This window comes from Ovis aries, chromosome 10, assembly GCF_016772045.2.
Source record: "Ovis aries strain OAR_USU_Benz2616 breed Rambouillet chromosome 10, ARS-UI_Ramb_v3.0, whole genome shotgun sequence".
NCBI lineage: Eukaryota > Metazoa > Chordata > Mammalia > Artiodactyla > Bovidae > Ovis > Ovis aries.
The window spans coordinates 27,860,100-27,867,798 of NC_056063.1; the positions used below are offsets into that span (position 1 = coordinate 27,860,100).

The 7,699-nt window shown below is 39.8% G+C and overlaps 1 protein-coding gene across 3 annotated transcripts in view; it reads left to right on the forward strand.

Annotated features, from left to right (window-relative positions):
• The window catches only part of STARD13 (StAR related lipid transfer domain containing 13), a 573,794-nt gene that overhangs the window by 114,096 nt on the left and 451,999 nt on the right, over window positions 1-7,699 (forward strand). The window contains exon 2 of one of the 3 annotated variants that reach the window (XM_060394453.1): window positions 6,706-6,782. The exons of the other annotated variants lie outside the window; for them this stretch is intronic. The gene's annotated coding sequence lies outside the window, so the exon portion shown is untranslated. The remainder of the gene's footprint in view (window positions 1-6,705; window positions 6,783-7,699) is intronic. 3 annotated transcript variants of the gene reach the window in all.

Sequence of the window (7,699 nt, forward strand, 5' to 3'; positions counted from 1 at the left end):
TGTTTACGTGCTCCTGTGAACTTATTATGTGTCTTCCCACTAGTTTATAAACTCCTTGAGACTGACTGTGAACTATCACTGCTGCACCCTAGCATGTAGAAGTGTGACTGGCTGACTGGCTGGAAATGCAGCTAAGACCAACATCTGCCTCATTGGGACCAGGCATCTTCCTGAGTCCTGAGATTTTAAAACTCTTACAGAGCAATATTTGGTTATGATCAGTCACAGATAGTATAAAATAATCTAAGTTCAATTTTCCAAAAAACAAAATGAAACAAAAACTGAGACAATATGTCCAAAGAGATAATGTGCATTTAGGCAGCACTTAAATTCCACCTGAGAGGTGATTTTCAAGCTAAGCCTGGGCGCACCCAGGGAAGCTGGTACTTTGGGCTCCCAAGCACCTCTCTGTTGCCAGAGCAACTCTGCTTTAATATGCTATTTTAAAATATATATATAATTGGCTTCCACAAGAAGGGATATCTGATAAATAGAATTCACCACTAAAAAAGAATTAAGGGACTACTTAATATATGTTTCCCCTGAAATCGCTCAGTCATGTCCATCTCTTTGTGACCCCATGGACTGTAGCCCAACAGGCTCCTCTGTCCATGGGATTCTCCAGGCAAGAATACTGGAGTGGGTTGCCATTTCCTTCTCCAGGGGATCTTCCCGACCCAGGGATCGAACCCAGGTCTCCCACACTGCAGGCAGATGCTTTAACCTCTGACCCACCAGGGAAGCCAATATATATGTTTACGTGCATTTAAAACCTCAGATCCTAAAGGAAATTAGTCCTGAATATACACTGGAAGGACTGACGCTGAACCTGAAACTCCAATACTTTGGCTACCTGATGCAAAGAACTGACTCCTTGGAAAAGACCCTGATGCTGCGAAAGATTGAAGGCAGGGGGAGAAAGGGACGATGGAGGATGAGATGGTTGGATGGCCTCACTGACTCAATGGACATGAGTTTGAACAAGCTCCAGGAGTTGGTGATGGACAGGGAAGCCTCGTGTGGTGCAGTCCATGGGGTTGCAAAGAGTTGGACACGACTGAGCGAAAACTGACTGAAAACCTCAGAAAATAGATAGGGGGCATTTCGAGTCATTGCATGCTACTCACTGCCTTCTAGTGCCACTGTCGCAGCTCTTGCTGAGAGACTCCCCCCCCCACCCGCTCTTTTAACTGGCCCTGACAGTATCTGGAAGTATCTTCTGTCCCATCTAGTAATCCCTTCTTTACCCTGCTCTTAAATTAACATCTCTCCTTCCAAGCCCACATCTGAGCTGCCCCTCCCCTGTGGCTCCCGGTGCTACTGAGCTCATGGTGCACTCAGCAGCCTGGCCTGTGACCACTGCCCTTACTTCATTCTTCCTTCCCCGTCTCTGCAGGCTGCATAGAATCTAGACCAGCTGTGCCGAACTCCTCACTTGACATTTTCCAACCAGACCTGAAATTCTCCCTTCTCATATATGGCTGTCCTAGGACCATTCCTCATATTGACTTGCCGTTTCACTTGAACTTGTCAGTGGAAATACCATCTGTGCTCCCTTAGGTTTCCCATTCTGCACCCCCACCTCACTTTGCCTTCTGGGACATATATCCCTCTCCCCCTGTGCCCACAACTCTGTTTGCACAACTGCTGTGACATAAGTCATGCTGTTTTCCTCTCTGGACTAGAGACATAGCCAGCACTTGTAGAGAGAGATGAGACTTAAAGCAGAGGAGTCTGTTGCAAGTCCCACGTCAATGCATACTACTTGTGCAAGTTTAGACTTCTCTCTCAGAGCTGCAGCCTCTTTACCCACAAAAATATACAGAATAATACTGACCTGTCACAGTTGTAAATATTGATACATATGAAAATAATTTGGAAGCTATAAATGTGATGTGTTCTTATTTGCTGCTTGGGACTATTTCCATCTATCTTTGTAGCAGAGTTCATTCATTTCAACAAAACTCTGAGAAAGGAGAAAGGATTCATTCTGATTCAATGCCTCAACTTGAACTTTCAAGTCACCCAGAAGAGTTATTTCAGACCGGGGCAGGCTTGGCGGGGTGGGAGGGGGAATGATTGAAAGAGAAGTTATTAGGCATTTATTAACTGAAAGCAGTAAATTTGCATGACAGATTAACTGGGGGTAGGTCCAGATGATCCTGTAGGTCCTGACAGGGCTGCTGTGAAATTAGGACCATGCTGGGTCTCTCAGATTTCTTAGAAGTCCAGCCCCCAGGAGTTTGGGGTTCTCCCAGCCCAAGAGCTCTTTAAGAGAGAACTTAAATGAGACATTTGAATTAAGACGTGTATAGGTTTGTTTGATGGCCATAGTGTACAATATGCTTCCCACCAGGCTCCTCTGTCCACGGGATTCTCCAGGCAAGAATACTGGAGTGGGTTGCCAATGCCCTCCTCTGGGGGATCTTCCCAACCCAGGGATCGAATCCACCTCTCTTATGTCTCCTGCATTGGCAGTCAGGTTCTTTACCACTAGTGCCACCTGGGAAGCCCCTCTAGGAAGGGCTTGATAGGAGAATAAGAAAATGGGCTCCCTGGAGTGATGCTCCATGGAGAAGTTTTAAAGGATGATCTGGTCTCTGAATTCAAGTACCAAGGCTTGGTTGGTGCAGGGGCATTTCAAGAGAAGCTGTGCCTGATTTCCTCTGATTTAGCTTCTTTTCCATCTTGTAGTGCTGGATCACCATGTCAAACTATTCCGGTTATACACTGAACAAGGGTACACATAGGAAGGTATTATTCACATACAAAATTTGTGCCTTTCTGTTGTTGTTGCAAGTTTCTGCCAAAGGAAAGCCAAGTAAGTGTCTTCACCACCACTGTTGGGGCACACACGTATTGGATCATCACTATTCCTTTATCATCTAGCCTGCACCTCCACTCCCCGCCCCCCGCAACTCTTTAAAGAAAAGGACTGTGTCTTCATCATATTTAGTTTGGTCATATATATTTACAGGACCTGACATACAATATTTATTCAGTAAATCTGGTTGTTTGACTGATGCATGTGGGTTTTATAAGTTTTATTAGGAGGCATCATATTTTCCATTTTTTCTTCATTCCTTTTATGTTTTCCTCCCAGACTTCGGGTTGTCACAGAGATAGTACTTTCAACAAACAATATAAATCCTCACCCAACACACAAGTTAGAAAATATCATGGCAGGAACCCCCATGAGGAAATCATCTTTTCAGGACCTAGTTTTCCACCCTTTCTCCATTTCCAAGTTATCAGATGCATTTTCCTACAACCTAAAATTCAGGACACTGATCGAGTCAGTTAAGACGATTTTATTCCAAGCCTGCTGAGTATAAAGGGCTGCATTTTGCTCTGGGAAGGGATTCAAAGTCTTTCCAAATAAATGGCCTGCTTGTCTAGCTGTCAGAGTGTGGACTTCTTTGGCACTCTTACCCTAGTCCTGATTCAAGTTTATGCGCCAGAAACGGAACTTCTGCCTCTTTCAAATTTTTTCAACAAGGTCTTCAGACCATGGTAGTCTTGCACAATATGGACCTGGTATTAGAGCAACGGAGGGTATTTACAGTGTATTTAAATAACATAGTGCAAAGAATAGGAGGTTTGAAAGTCTGGCTGGGTTTGGAGAACTGACTTCCATAAATCTAAGACCTGAAAAATACCTTTTTTGTTCAAACGTTGGAAAGCTTTTTGTCAACTTTTTGCTTGATTAGGATTTCTTTAAGTTTTCCTGGTAACCAGAAACAAGTTTCACAATTTGTGTCACACTTGGCTCCTGTTCCAGGGAGTGAGGGAAAGCTTGCTCTTGCTTCAGTAACCCCTGCACAGTGGAGGATGAGGAGCTCAGCATGGAGGAGGCCTGCCAGCAGTTAACCCTGCCAAAGCAAACAGGAATCAGTGTGGACAATGGAAAGATTATGTGGTGGAAAATGGATAGCCTGAACGAAGGCAGGAAAGCCACATCAATTGTATTTAGAAGCTGTGTCTTACCCCCAGGTTATAAAGCCTTCCCTCCAAGCATTCAGAAGATGTTGCTGTTTCACTGAAACCTCACCCACCAAAGGTCAATGGGTGGAGCTGAAACAGAATGCTTTTCTCTTGTAACTTCCTGTGTGTCCTGGTATCTGGCCACGAACCTTTGTGCCACCACCGTGTCCTCTCACTCACTCTGATATCAGGCCTTCCAGAGCTCCCCAGAGGAGAAAGGCAGAGCTCAGCTGCCAGGGGCAGAGACAGAGGGCGCAGTGGTCCCCTCAGTAGGCCCTCTCCATGCAGCTTCCTGACAGACATCATCAGCCAGTGGCCGGGCTCAGGCTGGTCCTCTGGTGAAAAACCTGAGCTCAGTTCAGGCTCAGCAGAACTGACGAGGGCTATGTCCTTGAGTGTAAATGATTTTTCATTCCCTGTTTCTTCCTTTTTAGGAACCAAAATCAAATGAATAATTGTTTCAAATGAACAATAAAGCCAAACTATACAGTGAATCATATGACACTCATGTATTCATCACCCAAGATTTCTATGTTACTATTATTTGAAAGAGATCTGTTTTATTCCATTTTGTTTTTTAAAAGAAACATAATTTTAAGATACAGTAAGTCTCCATCTTCATCCTTTCCTACCTAGGAGGTACCACCTGAAGTTGACATGGATTGTTCCCACGTGGTTTTTAGGACTTTTATCACATATGTTTTTATTCATAAAACTTTATATAAAAATGATCTTGTGTTTTTTAAACTTACATGAATAATACAGTTATCTTTTAAGATTAACTTTTGCACTGAAACTAATGTTTCTGAAGTTTATTATTCCAAGTACTGGTAAATTTAGCCTTAAGATTATTTAATATTCCTTCAAATTAAAAAAATAAATCTAGCCTTCTATTCAAGGGCATGCATTTTCCCCACTTTATCACAAAGAATACAATCAACCTGCTGTACATTGATTCTAGCATGTATATCTAGTATTTATTTAAGTAATCACTCAATAAATTAGAAGTACATTTGCTGAACCATAGTTAACTTAATCAAATGATAGCAGAATTGTTTTCCAAGAGGTTGTACTAATTTACAAGCCCTCCAAAAATGTGTAATGTATTTACCAAAACTTGATGCCAATAGATTGATTATGTTTTGCTAATCTGATAGCCTCAAATGGCAGCTCACTGTTTCATTTTTCAATTTCCTGGTAACTAGTAAACTTGTAGTGGAGAAGGCAATGGCACCCCACTCCAGTACTCTTGCTTGGAAAATCCCATGGACAGAGGAGCCTGGTAGGCTGCAGTCCATGGGGTCACCAAGAGTCGGACATGACTGAGCGACTTCCCTTTCACTTTTCACTTTCATGCACTGGAGAAGGAAATGGCAACCCACTCCAGTGTTCTTGCCTGGAGAATCTCAGGGATGGCAGAGCCTGGTGGGCTGTTGCCTATGGGGTCACACAGAGTTGGACACGACTGAAGCAACTTAGCAGTAGCAGTAGCAGTAAACTTGAGCTCAACTAATGAAGTTGAGTGTATTTTCATTTTTCATATACAATTGCTCATGTGTATTTCTTGCTTTAAACTGCCTCTTCATAAGCTTTTAGCTACACTGCCTATGTGCTAAATTGCTTCAGTCACGTCTGACTCTATGTGACCCTATGGACTGTAGCCCAATAGGCTCCTCTGTCCATGGGATTCTCTAGGCAAGAATACTGGAGTGGGTTGCCATGCTCTCCTCCAGGGCATCTTGCCCACCCAGGGATCCAACTGCCATTTCCTACGTCTCCTGCTTTATTACAAGATCCTTTACCACTAGTGCCACCTGGGAAGCCCCTTAGCTACATTTCTACTATGTTATTGTAGAAGTTCTTTTTTTTTAAATAGTTGAATGTTTAAGTTCTAATTTTGCATTAAGAAGTACTATAAGAATTTACAAGAATTATATTCCTACTAAAAAAATTTTATTTGGTCATGCCAGTTGGAATGTGACACCTTAGTTCCCTGAACAGGGATCAAACCCATCATTCCCCTGCAGTGGAAGGTGGAGTCTTAACTACTGGAAAGCCAGGGAATTCCTTATAGAGATTTTTTTATAAATTTGGGGTTTATATGTGGTTCCCATAGATTTTTCCAGTCTGTGACTTTCCTTTTCACTTTGTTTATGGTTTCTCTTAACTTTTAATGTAATTTAAACTTGTTTTCTAAAGTAGTTAGATGTATTAATCTTTTTCTCTATAATTTACTGGTATTTTGTGATTTTATAAAAAAAGAACTCTAGGTTTATATACTGAAATTTCTTCTGTTTTCTCTCTTTAAATTATTGACATATTTATTACACCCTCTACTCCCATGAACCTAAGTCTTTGAGTATATACATCTTCCATGTTTTTCCTAATATATTTTTTTTTGTCTTTAAGCCACTTGGGAATATGAATTTGTATGTCATAAAAAAGTAGTTTAATGTTATTTTTTTCCACACGTAATCAATTGGCCCACATTATTTGTTGAAAATTCTACCCTTTTCCCACTGATTTACCACATTGCCTGTCATATCCCAAATTTATTCTAGGGTATGTTTTTAATGTCTTCATGCTCTCAGTGATCACTTTTTCTATCTCTAAACCAGTACTATACTTTTAAAATCACAATAGTTTTGTTAAAAGTCTTAGTATAAGTAATTTTTATCTTTATCTTCCTTTTTTTCCTTCCCCTACTTTTCTTCCTTCCAGATTTTCCTGACTTTTGTTGACCTTTTACTCTTCTATAAGCTTCAAAATCAGCTTGTCCAGTTCTTCAGAAAATCCTGGTGAGAATATGACTGCAATTATATTGAATTTATGAATTAATTTGGAGAAAATTGATGTCTTTATAATCTTCTTTTCATACACAAAAACATGGATTTTAACAAGGTCTTCATTTATATCTTTCAATAAACTTCCACAAATGTTTTCTTTATAAATATGAACATTTCTGTTAAGATTTATTTCTAGATAGCTTATCAATTTTAATTATTTGTTGCTCACTTATAGTAAAGAAAATGTTTTCATATTCTATACAGTATCTTGATAAAATCCAAAATTCCTTATTTGTTCCAATAATTTGTATAAGTTTCAGACTATTCTGTGTGGACAATCATATCAACGCTGAAAGTTTTGTTATGCCTTTCTAATTAGTATAGCTGTGTTCCCTCCCCCACCTTCAGTTTGTGCCAACAGAAAAGAAACAATGATAGCTGGAAAACTTTCTCCTTTCTTGTTTTAGAGCATGCTTTTATTTTTAATGCTGATGTAAAGAAAATAACTTGTAATGGGTTCGTAATATTTTTTCTTTTTTTGTTTTGTTTTTTCTGCAATTCCTTCTCTTCCATCAAAGTAATCATTTATTACTTTTACCTTGTATCTGTTAATGCTGTAACACGTCAATATAATTTCAAATTTTAATAATTAACCATAATATATGTAGGATTTTCATATATTACATAATACATGTTTAATTTCCTAATATTTTATTTAGAATTTTGTATCTATGGTCATGAGTAAGATCAGTCTATTGTTCTCTTTTTATAAAGGGTCCATGATAGTTTAGTCATGAGATTACATTGACTTCATAAAATGAGTTGTTACTTTTCTTGTTCTGATTTCTGGGAGAGTTTATACAATATAAAATAGATATGATTCATTCAGTGGAAATTTGACAGAAGATGCATATAAACTATTTTAGACT